This window comes from Balaenoptera acutorostrata, chromosome 16 (assembly GCF_949987535.1).
Source record: "Balaenoptera acutorostrata chromosome 16, mBalAcu1.1, whole genome shotgun sequence".
In the NCBI taxonomy this organism is placed as follows: Eukaryota; Metazoa; Chordata; class Mammalia; order Artiodactyla; family Balaenopteridae; genus Balaenoptera; species Balaenoptera acutorostrata.
In genome coordinates this window covers 55,957,821-55,970,670 of record NC_080079.1, presented here as the reverse complement: position 1 = coordinate 55,970,670, position 12,850 = coordinate 55,957,821, and the positions used below count along the sequence as shown (strand labels likewise).

The window sequence follows — 12,850 nt, the reverse complement described above, 5'->3', positions numbered from 1 at the left end:
ATTTTCTTGACTTCAATTTCACCATCATCTCCTCAAAGACATTTTCCCTGCTGGCTCCACCTAAAGTACAAACAGCTCTTGTTCTCTATCCCAGTCCTTTGTTTTTGTCCTAGCATTTACTTCAACCTGCAATAATGTGTCCTCCACCGAAAATCAGCCTTATGTAGCAAGAGGCTTCAGCTGTCTTGTTTACTGCTGAATCCTCAGCATCAAAACAGGGCCTGGGCTTCCCTGGTGGTGCAGTGGTTGAGAATCCGCCTGCCAATGCAGGGGACACGGGTTCGAGCCCTGGTCTGGGAAGATCCCACATGCCGCGGAGCAACTAGGCCCATGAGCCACAACTGCTGAGCCTGCGCGTCTGGAGCCTGTGCTCCGCAACGAGAGGCCGCGATAGTGAGAGGCCCGCGCACCGCGATGAAGAATGGCCCCCACTTGCCACAACTGGGGAAAGCCCTCGCACAGAAACGAAGACCCAACACAGCCATAAATAAATAAATAATTTTAAAAAACCCAAAAAACAAAAAACAGGGCCTGGCACAGATCAGGCGCTCAATCAAGCACCCACTATCTGCTCGAGGATGAATGGATGGACAGGTTCTCCAAGGAGGTCTCTGAGCTGCCTGGGGTGTCACAAGCAGACTGCATCCCCCTTAATAAGAAAAAACTGGGAATGGACTGAACAGTTCCTTTTCAAGATCTCCTCCTTACACTGGACTTAACCTGTTGGTTGCTTTTACTAGAATGTGGTGCAACTAGCCTCTTGGCCCAATTTTAACAGATCCGAGTTTCCTGCTGTCCCCAGAGCAAACCGCTTAGCCCTCCTCCACCTGAATGAGTTTAAGGCTCACTAAAAAATGAGGCGTGCCTGGGCCTCATTTTTCAGATAGGCGGATTGAGACTTCAGAGGTCAGCCTTTTTAACATCAGAGCCCAGCCAGCGATGTGAATACCTCTCTAACACAGGCTGTACCTTCAGTCCCCCCTCCCCCCGCAAGAATCCTCTCAGCCATTTTGTCAGGATGAAGGTGAGGGACAAATCTCGGCAGGCAGTCGAAAGAGAGCGTGGTATTTTTAGTACGAAGGCTACAAGCAGCCAGTCTTTACCGGCCGGTTTGCAAAGAAATAAATATTAATTTACTACCCCAGTCTTGAAGCCCACCCCCATTCCCAGTCTCCGAGGCCCGGCAGGAACGCCTTCCAGTACTTTCAATTCAGCCATTTTTCTAACCCTGCGCTCACCTCTCTACCCGGTCACCCCCGTAGCCCCGAGATGTGCACCCACAACTCGCGCTTCTCTCAGGCTGGGTTCCGGTGGGGTCAGTGACAAGGCCGACGTGGCGTCCACGTATTGCTCCGGCCCCCAAACGTTGGGTGCGGGTCCGGGCTCAGTCTGCCCCGCGCACCCAAGGGGCGAGCGCCGACTAGGGCCGCCCCCGCCTGCGGCCCCGCCCAAAGTGGGTCGAAGGGGCGGGCCGGGGACCGGGCCCCGCCGGTTCTGCCCAGGCGCGGGCTGGAAGGCCGGGCGGGGCGAGCGGTGGGGGCGGGGCGAGCGGTGGGGGCGGGGCGTGGAGGGCGGGGCCGCGCCGGGCGGCGCAGGGAAGTGGCGCCCCTTTCTCAGCCGCCGCCGGGCGCCGCGCCCCCGGCCCCGCCCCTCCGCGCCCCGCCCCCGCGCTCGGATGGCCTGAGTCGCGCCCTCCCGCCCAGCGCCGCCGAACTTGCTCTAACTTCCTTGGCCCAGCCCGGCCGCACCGCTGCAGTCGTCGTCGCCGCCGCCGCCGCCGCCGCCGCCGCCGCGCCCGGGTGAGTAGAGCGCGGAGTCCCCGCTGGAGCGTCGGGCCCTGCCCCCCTCATTGTCTGAGGCCAATCCCCCTGAGCGCCCTCTGGGGACTAGGACTGCTCCCCATGTCCAGGATCGGTCCCTCCGGTTCCCTCGCCTCTGCCCCGGGGGCGGCCCGGCGGGCGGCACTGGCTTTGTCTGCCCAGATCGCCCGTGAGGGGCCGGAGGCCTTGGCCCGGACCCCGCTGAGCCGAACTCGGGCGCCGGGCGGAGTGAGAGCCGAAGCGGGCGACCCGGCTGGCGCTCGGGGTTCTGCCGCCCTCGCCCTGTCCGTGTCCCCGGACGGGTGCCTGCTGCGACCGGGCGGGAGTGGGAGCACTCGGAGAGGGAGGGGTCGGACCGCCGCGGTTCTGGGCTCTGCCCCTCTCCCCAGCCTCGAGCCTTAGGTTGGGCACTCCTTTCGGTTCCGTCACGGACCCTCGGCTGCCTGGAGCTCGGGCCAGGGGTGGAGGGTGGCGCGGACTGGGGAGGGCGGTCCCCTTCCCCGCCCCGCCTCGAGTGTGCTCCAAGTCGCCCACCCCTGCCGTGTGTTCCACTCTGCCCTGCACGGGTTTGGGGCGGGCGGAGTTTGAGTAGGTGGTGATCCAGCTTCTCCGTGTTGGTCGTTTGGGGTTGTGCTTTGGAGCAAAGCCCGACTCCTGACCTAACTGGAGCTTCGGTCGAGTTGGGTCTGTGGCTGCGGAGTTGGCTCGTCCCGGGGCCACTGCTCCTGCGGGGAGGAGTGGTGGTGCCGCCAGTGGGTATGGGCGTGTGTGTGTGTGTGTATGGGGGGGGTGTGTCTGTGTAGGGACTTGGGTACCGGGACTAATGGGACACGAATCCGGGAGGCCCATAGAAGTTGGTCTCAGGCTAGAAGGGGTCGGTGCTGTGAGGAGTCGGGAAATGGTTGGCCCCCCGTACTGCCCTGGCGGCTGGCTGCGGCGCTGTGTAGCAGCGCGCTGGGGTCTGGGGGCGTCAAGTCGTCCTGGGCCATGAGTGCAGGGCATTGCATTGGAGCCTTTGCAGGTGTGCTCTCTCCCATGGTCTGCTCCGTAGGAGTCCTCCTGTCTTCTGAGATGGGGGTTGCCTTGGGGCTGATAGGAGTGGGTGGAGCTGCCTGCCAAATCCTCAAAAGTAGCCTTCCCCCTTCCCCTTGACCTCAAAGTAGGGGAAGTTAGTGCCTGCAGAGTGCTCGGGTCACCCTTCCCTGCTGGTGAAGGGAAACCTGGGGCCTAGGCCATCAGAGCACCCCAGCACCCCTACATCCCCTCTACATTCAGTCAGCCCTGTGGAAGGCCAAAGCACCCTTGTTTCCAGGGATCCTCCTGGGCCCTGGCACCCTCAGAATGAAGCGCGTACTCCTCCATGATGGCCCCGTTTGCCCTTCTAGCTCCTCTCTCAGCTGTCTCCAAGCTTTGTCCCATCCTGAGGATCCATAGTGTCTGGGGGTCAAGCCTTGGAAGCCCAGGCTCCCAGATGGATTTCCCCTCCCCTCTTATTGCATCCCCACATCTCTGAACTCCACTGCTTGGACTACCAAACATGGTCTTCAGTTCATTCAACAAAGCATGGTTGAGAGTCTGTGGGGTGCCAGGAGCTGTTGCAAGCATTGTTCCAGGCTCACAGCTGGCTGGCAGCTCTGTGTGGTCTTAGAACCCAGGCTGGACATGTAGTAGATGCTCTGTGGCGTTTATTAATCTGAGCTTGATCTCTGCTTAGCAGCATTATTCAGGCGAACAGGAGTTCAAGCCCACTGGTGCATTTGGAGGTTTGTGGCTGCCTCTGGGAAGAAAGGGCATGGAAAGAAAGGGGCTGCAGAAGGGTTGGCTGCCCAGGGAAGTTCCCCCCTTTACCAGCTGGGCAGCTGTGCAAATCTCTGAGGGCAGGTGAGGGCGCCTCCCTTCCCGTGATTGGGAGTGGGAAGACAAAGCACGTGTTCTGTGTGGGAGAGGAGGGCGCCCTGCCCTGCAGGTCCTGGTGGTACTGAATTCCCAAGGAGGGGAGGGAGCAGGGAGTTCTGGAAGCTCTGGGTTGTGGAAACATTTTCTGAGGTCTCACTCTAGGTTACTGTGTGCTCAGGGATTTGACTTGTTACTTGTTTAACTTCAACTGAGATAGAATTCAGTTTGGCAATGCCTGTAAAGTGCCATTGTGCCGGTCCTGGGAAACCTTTGCTGGTTTTAAAATGTGTAGTAATAGTAAGTTTATTGAGACTTAATGATTGAGACTTACACCACATACTATCCTAGACGCTTTACTCGTATTCATTCATTTAATCCGTGAAACGACACAGTATGGTAGATAATGTTAATGTCCCGTTTTACAGAGGATGAAACTGTGGCCTAGAGAGGTCACAGAGTAACTTTCTTAAGGTCTGAATGTGAACCGGGTTTCCTCATACCTAATTAGATAATGCCTTCCTCTCAGAAGTGATTAAAGTTGATTAATACACTGAACAAGCCTGGCCCACAAAGGAACTAGTAAGTTCTTCAGTGCAGGTGCCCTTATGTTCCCTGCTTCTGAAAGCATCTCAACTATCTGGGCACATAGCAGGTTGACTGGTGATGTAGCTTTTGTCTCCCTAAGGCCAGGGAATGGGAAGACCAGCACTGCCATGCACAGTGGGAGCGAGTCATTGCCTGTATCTGTCTAGATAGATCAGAGTTTGCTGTGGTAACAATCCTCAAATCTCGGAGGCTTAAAGCAACAAAGGATGATTTCTTACACCACATGCATCGCATGTCTGCTTTATGTTGTTCTCACCATGGGACCCATGCTGATTAAGTGAAATGTTCCTGGTCACTTGGACAGAGGAACAGAGAACATGATGAATCTCACCCTGGCTCTTAAAGCTTCCACCCAGAAGTGGCATTTCATGGCCGAAGCAGTCACATGGCCGTACTTCCCTGCAGGGTGGGGAGCGAAAGAGGACTGGAAACATTTGGTGAACAGCACTGATGCCTGCCACCTGCCTACCACTGTGCCGTCTCTGTGACTTCTTCCCAAGGTCTGGGTCCGAGTGTCGTATGTTTCTGTGTCACCATGAACATCGATCACGAATTAGTCAAAGAAATGTCATTTAGGTTAAAGATGAATAGAGGTGCCACATTTGAAGGACAGAGGTATGGTGAACAAAAATGCTTATTAGGGTAGTAAGAGGTGGTCTGCAGAAGCAGCTTGCTCCTCTGACCCTGGGCAAGTTATTTGAGTCCCTTGGGTCTTCTTTTGCTCATTCATTTTTTCATTCATTAGTTCATGAGCCCAAGGACTAGTGATGAGTCCCAGGCCAGGGATTCTTACTAAGCACTTGTTTAGCTCCTAGCCTGGTGCTAGGGGCTGTAAACTGGGTTCCAGGATTCCTGTTTCCTGCTGCTGGGTCCTGGTCGCCTTTAAGGAGGGATATTATTGCCTGTGGGAAGCGAAGCAGGCTCCTGCTCCTCCTCTCTGCCCTGGCACATGAGCCCTTGGACTTCTTGGACTTCCTCATGCTCTATCTGTATGTGGCGAGTAGGGACAGCCACCTTTCTTGGAAGCAGGAGCATGTAGAAGCACCGTTCTAGGCCTTGCCCTTCCCCTTCCACCTGTGAGACTCTGGGGCTGAGCTTGCAGGCCGAGGGGTATGGAAAGGTAAGGTGGTGAGGTTACTAAAGGATGGAGCTACATGGAGGACAGGCTTGAATATGGGGCTGGGGTGGTTCTCTGTCCTGCGAAGTGGTTTAGAACCCCTTTGTTAATTGCATTTTTCCACCCGGGCCACGCTTGCAGGGTGTCAAAGAGCTGGCTACCCTGTGGACCTTGCTTTTGTGGTTTGTCACCGGCTTTGTCCCTGGTGACTTCCAGCAGGGTCAAGAAACACTGGTGGAGGTGGTGAGACTTCAGGTTCTTCTGCTCGTGGTAACGTACTATCCTTAGGCATGTCTCCTCCTTTTTCAGGGCTTCTGTTTTCTTTCCTAGCTGGAATAGAGGGAGAGAGGTAATGGTGGTCTACAGCAGTGGTCCCATTCTTGGCTGGTCATCAGAGTCCTCAGGGGACTGTGTAGACCTGTGCTTTGAAAATCTTTGGTCTAAGTGAATGCCAGCGTTCTTGGTTTGTCTTATCTTCATTATAGCAGTGGGGTATTCATAATGTCTCAACATCTGTTTTCTCCCTTAACGGCATGTTTTTTTTTGGCTCAGACAGGGCAAGTGGCTGTGTTGGACCAGCAAAGGGCCTGGCTAGTAGGAAATGTTTAGTGCCAATTAAACATAACGATGAGTAATGTTGTCCAGCACCTAGAGTAGACAGTGGTGAGGCCAGCTTTAGAGTCGTATCTACTTTCTAGCTGAATGACCTAGACAAGGCTTTGATTTTTTTTTTTTCTTTCTTTCTTTCTTGGATTTGGTTTTCTCATCTGTGAAGTGATAAGAATCTGCCCTTCCTGTCCCTCATGGAGTTACTGTGAAACATACACTGTTCAGGTTTGAGAAGCAGTGTGTGCAGCCCCTGAGTTAGGGTGATACCCTGGTTTAGGACTGCTGCCATCACGCTGACGGCTCTCAGCAAAGTGCTCACCAGCCGAGGATTCTGGGAAGCCCACTTCCTCCATTCTTGGGCCTGCTGGGGTTGGGCGGGGCTGGGCCTGGCTGGGCGTTGCTGTGGTTTTCCCTCAAGAGGCCGCAGGCTGGTAATCTGAGAGTAAGTGGGCCTGGGCAGGCTTCTGGAGGTCTGTTCTGTCTCGCTCGCCCAGTAGCCAAGGAGAAGTTCCTGGAGCCCTGATGTCCATCAGCTGGATAGCAGGAGGGACCAGCTCCTCCCTTCTTGGGCTCTGTCAGCCTGTGCTGCGTGGCTGCGAGCCGTGGCGGGGCCACTGGGATCCTGGGTCAGAGGTACACTCCTGGTGCTGCCTCAGACTCTGCGTGTGTCCTGGAATTTGGGAGAGCTGAGGCTGGGCTTTCCTGCACGGGTAAGGTTTGGGGAGGGGTCAGGACGTGGGGCTGGGCAGAGGTTGACCCTGAGGAGAGGTTCGATGAACCCCCTGTCTGTGTTTTCCCTGTTTACCTGTACTAGCTGTTGGGGCCTGTGCCAGTCTATTCTGCAGGGCCCAGGAAGCATTAAAAAGAAAAAAGCGGCTTTGAGGAATTTGTCGTCCTGATACTCCGGAGAGGGGCCCTCACAGCAGCTGGAATTAAATGAGTGTCCCCTGTATCTCTTTCATCCACACCCTGAAGTCTGAGTGGTGAGCCTGGGAGGGTCGAGGGCAGCAGCATATCCCAGGACACACAGTTCCAAGGCAGGGTCTGTGCTGATGCATCAGAAGCCCATCAGGGCACCATGGGATACCCGGGCTTGTTGGAAAGTGGCAGGTGGAAATAAGGGATATGGCCGCCTCAGCTTCAGATTTGGCCTCCCAGGGATGGGCGACTGGGCCCTACACACCCACTGCAGCAGTTCAGGCCATGTGTGACTCTCAGCTTTTGGAGTGTTTTGATCCCCAGTCTGGGGTGCCCACTCAGCTTGCTCAGGTCCCTGCTCTTTCCAGGCTTCTGGCTGCTGCCACCAGCTGCTCCAAGGAAAGGCCCTGGTTGCCCACTGAGTGACCATTGCCACGAAGAGACCCTGTTTCCTCTCCAGATGACCTCCCTAATGTCCGACCACCCTGCAGCTTGGCTGTCTGGTTTCAGCCCTTCACCCCTGGGCCAGACAGACAGGGTCTGACCCCCAGGGCTTGGTCGGGGAGGCCAGCCCCAATCCCAGCGGTTCTCACACTCTGGGTGAGGGGTCCAGGAAGACTTGGAGCTCCATATTGTTAAAAAAAAATTATTCTGACACTCGTGAAGGCAGTAAGGCACACTTTATTCAGGAGTGTCGTGATAGGTGTAAGGACTACAACAATGGCGAATGGGGTTTTGCAGTAGGGGAGAGAGACTGGCCTCAACCCCAAATGTTACAAGGAAAAGTGGGAATTTATAGCCAGGAGCAGAGGTGGGTCGGTGGATGGATGGTAAATTTATAGGAGGGTAGGGTAATTCTTTGCTAACTGAGCTGACAGTTCTTGCTGAAGGCAGGCTAGGGTGATCAGGTGTCACGTGGCAGGTGCTACAGGGGAGGATGCGGAATTTGGTCACATGTGGAAGGTGATCAGCTATGGAGGGTGGGAGGAGATCCTGGCTAAACTGCCTTAGCGGGATTCCTGCTAAAACTGGACTCTACAAGGACAGAGACAGAAGCCCGGGTTTGGGCCTCCTCATGGGGCAGAGGGCTCAGAGGATCCTGACTAGTTTGGTCAAAAAGAGACTGTCAGTGTACGAGGCACTGGCCTGAGCTCATCACCACTCACGCTTGTCGCTCAGGAGTGGTGCCCCTCTTTGTGGGCGTCACTCCCTTGTTTCCAGAAACCCTAGTCCTTTTCTTTACAGCATCTACTGGCTCCTTGGCCCCTGGCTCCTTCACTCTTGGCCCCTGGACCGCCCTCTGCATCCAAGAAACAGCATGGACCCGTGGCCTTGGTTCCCTGTGCCCCCCCCGCCCCCAGGCCAATGCTGGCTGCCCTTGTTGCCAGATCTGTTGGGAGCCGGATAACAGCCATTTGACTCTGGACAACCCTCCCTACTTGACCCTCTTTCCTTGGCCTGTGTACCTTATGTTTCCTGTTCTCTGCATCCTGGGCAAACCAGTCTGACAACTTTATGGATCTCCCTCTCCCACAGGCCTGGGACCCGACTGTCTAATCTGCCTGAGCTGGGCCAAGGGAGGTGCAGTGGGTGATCCCCTCCCTCCCCCCACACTGCCGCTCCAGGGGCCTTCTGGCCTGATCCCCCGCTGCTTCCTTCCTGCCCAAGGCCTTCCGATCCTCCTGGTTTTCTCTGCCCCTCTTGTCTGTCTGGTCACACCCTGCACAGATGACCCTATTGGGTGTGTCTGCTACTCCTGGGGGTGCTCCTGTCTCAACAGTCAGCTTGTTAGGAACCAGAACCCCCGCTGTTGTGAGAAAAAAAAAGGGTGTGTGCAGAAAATCTGCTGGCTGTGGGTTCGGGCCTTCCCCCCTTCCTGAGGGCTGGCTTCCACCCCTGCAGGGGACAGTGGCTCTGTGCGGCCATCCTACCTCCACTGTCATCGTCTCCTGTTGTCCTAGCTGCTTCCTGTGAAATACAAGTAATGATATAAACGTGGACAAGGGGGCCTGTCAACAAAAGAGCCGGTGGTAGCCATGGGGTATTCATTCATTCCCGAGGGAGCAGGGAGGTGCGAGTGGTGTGTGCCCTGGTGGAGGGGTGGGATGGGCAGGCCTGTCCGGGGCCCCTCTGGACTAGGGAGTCCTGAAGCTCTCTCTGTGGGAAGACAGATGTGGGGAGGTGGGGCAAGTGCCAGCCGGGGGTGCTGCAGGATTCGGTGTGTTGAGGGTCAGTTCCTACCTGGGTGTAGGGCACTGCCCGCTCATGCAGAAAGGCGGTCAGAGAGGGGCCGGCCTTGGGCTGATGGAGGGTTGTAGGATTCTGCACCAGAGGTGCTGAGGTCCCACTGAGGGCCCAGGAACTTGTCTCCAGCAGCTGAGGTCTGAGGGCTCCAAGTGCCTGCGTGATTCTACTTGTTGTGGAGTCTCATTTGTGCTCCTTAATTTGGGGGCTACTTGTCGAACATTGAACACTCATCAGAAAGCCTCTAATAGGATAGGGGAGCCAAACTTAACATCTTCCCTCTTTCCAGCCACCTTTCTCTGTGGTCTGGGCGGTCTGCGAGTCATTAGGAGACCTTTGTGGTGGGCTGCAAGGTGGGGCAGGGAACTTCTGCTAGGTAGAGAGAGCTCCATCCAGGAACCACTCCCCGCCCGCCGAGTGGTCTCACCCAAATGGTCTGGCCAGTCCTGGTTCTAATAGGCATTGTGTCATACCCCTCAGAAGCAGGAGAGAGACTGGGATGGTTATTATATCGTTCCTTAGGGGGAAAATCACTTGGAGGAAATACATCAGTGCTTCTGAGTGCAGAGTATTTATTGACATGTCAGTTAAAGTAGGCTTTTAAACAACATGTACGTATTCCTTTAGTAAGGAACAAATGTGCAAACCCATCTCACAGCTCCATTTTGCAGCTTGCATTTCCTGAAAGGTACAGGGAGTTTAGTGGTTAAGGGGTTGGAGTTTAGAGCTTGGATTTTGGAGAAACTGTTTTTAGCCTGTTCTTGGAGTTGGGCCAGGCCTAGAAATCTGTTGAAATAGCTTTCTTCAGCTGCTAAAATTGGGATGAGTTTGTAACACTAGGACCTTGAGCCTCACTGATGACTGGGGAGGGCCCTGAGAAAGGTCCATGCTGAGGCCTGGGATGCCTGCGGCTCAGTGCCCCCAGAACCTGGGGGTCTTACAGTCTCATCGTGGACCGAGTGGACCTGGCTACAGATGGTCCTCTGTATGGAATAACTTAGGTTTCCCTTCTGCCTTGGTCAAAATCTGCTCTTGGTCTTCCTAGGAAGGCTTTCTATTTTGGGACTTGGGGAGGAGTTGTGAGCAGGGAACTCTCTGAGTTGGTAAGTCTGTCTTTATTCCAGAGCCTGGCACTCTCTTCCCCTTTTCCCCCCCTTCTTCTTGTTCTAGGGAGATGCCAGAGACTGCCTGCAGAGAGCTACAAGCCAAATTTTTTGTGCCATGAACTTTAGGGATTTTAAATGTCAATTTAGTTTTAACTTTTTTCTTTAAAAAAATACATGATGAAAGATACATAAAAATATATAGTGAAAATTAATATTTCCACCCCTGACCCCTTCAGTTCTGCTCCCCTGAGGCCCTGTCACCATCACCAGATGTTGGGTGTCTAGTGAAGCGTCTCTGGCCTCCTCTTGTTTATCGCCATGCCGTACACTACTTAGGGAGTTCTGATTTCTACCCTAAAGTTTATCTTGGGATTGTTCCATTTCAGCACACGCAGTTCAGGCCATTCTATTGAACGGCGGCATGTTATTCCTCTGTGTGGTCAACCCTGATTCACTTTATCAGCCCCCCATGGATGGACATTGAGGTTGCTTTCAGTGTTTGGTTCCTATAAGCCGAGCTGCAGGAATGCCTCACATGTACATGCTCAGAGGTCTGTTGTAGAGATGGCTAGACGGGGAATCCAGGCATGGGGTGCTTGACCAGAAAAGAAACACGCTGTTTTGATTCCAAGAGGGAGCATGAACATTTCTGAGTTTTTCTTTTGGCGGGATCTTGTGTTTCTGCAGTCAGAGCCTAGAGCTGGAGGGACTGCGGTGCTGGTGCTAGTTCCCGCCGTAGTCTGTTTGTTTCAGCTCAGGTCAGCCTGCTTCCAGGGCACCTGGTGTTTGCAGCCCTTGGCTGTGCCCTGTGGGCCTGCCTGTGCACCCGAAAGTGTGATGTAAGAGTGTGAAGAGGCAGTCAGAGCCAGATAGGGTCTAGGGAGGTTCTGGGGAGGCGGGGAGTGGGGAGGCTTTTCGTACGTGGGCTTGAGCGGCCCCAGGAGTTTGCAGGAATTGGGCCAGGTGTGAGGTCCGGCATCCTGGCTGAGAAACAAACAAGGATTTGGGAATCAGCTTTTAGAAGAGCAGATTCTCCCTGGGTTTCAGGGGTTAGTGTGAGGCCTCTTGTCCAGGCCCCACTGGACCTTCCGCAGCTCTGGGATTCCCCCATCTCCTGCCTGCCCAGAGGCTCTGCCTGGCTTTGTGCCGCTTCAGGCTGCTCTGGGCCTGACTGCCACCCTGTGATTTTAAAAGCCTGTGTAGAAGGCACTTGGTGTAAATAATAGATGGGTTTTTCTGTTTTGAGCAGGCGGCTTCCTTGCAGAGCAGAAGCAGGGGGTGAGGGCAGGTGAGGTTTTCTTCCTGGGATGGGTTGGGGCAGGGAGGCAGGGATGTGAGAGAGGGCTTACGTTGGAGCCATCTACTGGGATCCTTCTGGGAGTCCTGGGAGTGCTCTGGCTGTTTCCCCATCCTTGTGGCCACCGTGTACCCCAGAAAGGACCATAATCTTCCCCTATCTGGCTCTGGCCACCCCATGCCTGCAAAGGGCAGGGCACGAAGCGGGGAGATTTTAGGGCTGGCTGGCAGATAGCCCCCCTAAAAAAAAAAGGTGCCCGATATGACCCTGACCTGGTGAGTTTGAGGCCTGCGTCCCTGCCCTGTCTCTCCCACCATTGCCCTCACATGCCGCCCCTGTGAGAAGTCCACAGCTTCCCATGCCCACTGCTCTGTTGTAAGGAGCTTGTTGTTGGAGCTTGGCAGCACAGAAGTTTCTGTTGTGGCCGGGTGGCAGCTAGGGCTGACCTGTGGGGCTGAGGAGGTGGCGCCTGGGAACTGACAGTGGAGCTATTCATGGGCTCTGCCCCGGTTTCCTGCTGCCTCCCATTGTGAATTATTTTGGGGGGAGGGGAGGAGGAGAGGGGGTGGCCAGTGCCTCTATTGTTGCTGGTAGCGGGAGCCCATTATGCTAATAGAAGTCCTTTAGTGAACAGATCTTAGCCACTCCAGGGCCCCACTCATGTTCTCTGATGTTGGGTGAACTGCCTAGCCCAGTGCTCCCCATCCCTGGAAATCTGGAGGGACCCTGCCCTTTGTGGGTACCTCTGTCAAGATTCCCCTCCCCCCCCTCAAGCCCCCTAGCTGTGCCTGGAACCCCCCTGGGGGAGAGCTCTGAGCAGCTGGGCAAGGAGCAGGGGTGCACAGTGCCTGTCTTGTCAGCCACCTGCCCGCCGCCTCTGGGAGTGGTGTCTGCCTGAGCTCTCCCGGCCCAGCTGCACCCTTGGGTGGGGGCCAGGCGTGTGCCTGGGTAGCTGTCAGCCTTGAGGCCCCCATTTTCCTTTGTACCTCAGCGCTCAGCCCAGTGTCCCCTGTGCCTCGCTGGAGCACTCAGCTCTAGAAAAGCCTGCTTGCCGGCAGGCCGGCCTGCAGCCTCCACCCCCCCCCCCCCCCCCACCCCCCCCCCCCCCCCGCTGCCTGAGCCACGGCCATTTTCCTTTGTTCTGCCATCTCCGGGCTCTTGAATCTCAGGCAGGCGGCGGCAGGCTGGGCAGGCAGCAGGCATCGGGCGCACAGCACCAGCGGAAGCCCTCACGACA

The 12,850-nt window shown here is 55.7% G+C and overlaps 1 protein-coding gene across 4 annotated transcripts in view; it reads left to right on the top strand.

The window, feature by feature from the left end:
• The first annotated feature begins 1,644 nt into the window (after positions 1-1,644).
• TSPAN14 (tetraspanin 14) overlaps positions 1,645-12,850 on the top strand; it is a 56,178-nt gene continuing 44,972 nt past the window's right edge. For 2 of the 4 annotated variants that reach the window (XM_007177921.3, XM_007177920.3), the window contains exon 1: positions 1,645-1,799. The gene's annotated coding sequence lies outside the window, so the exon portion shown is untranslated. Of the gene's footprint in view, positions 1,800-2,556; positions 2,577-6,590; positions 6,759-12,850 lie in introns of those variants that run through there. The other 2 variants (XM_057531453.1, XM_057531452.1) reach the window with 2 other exon arrangements.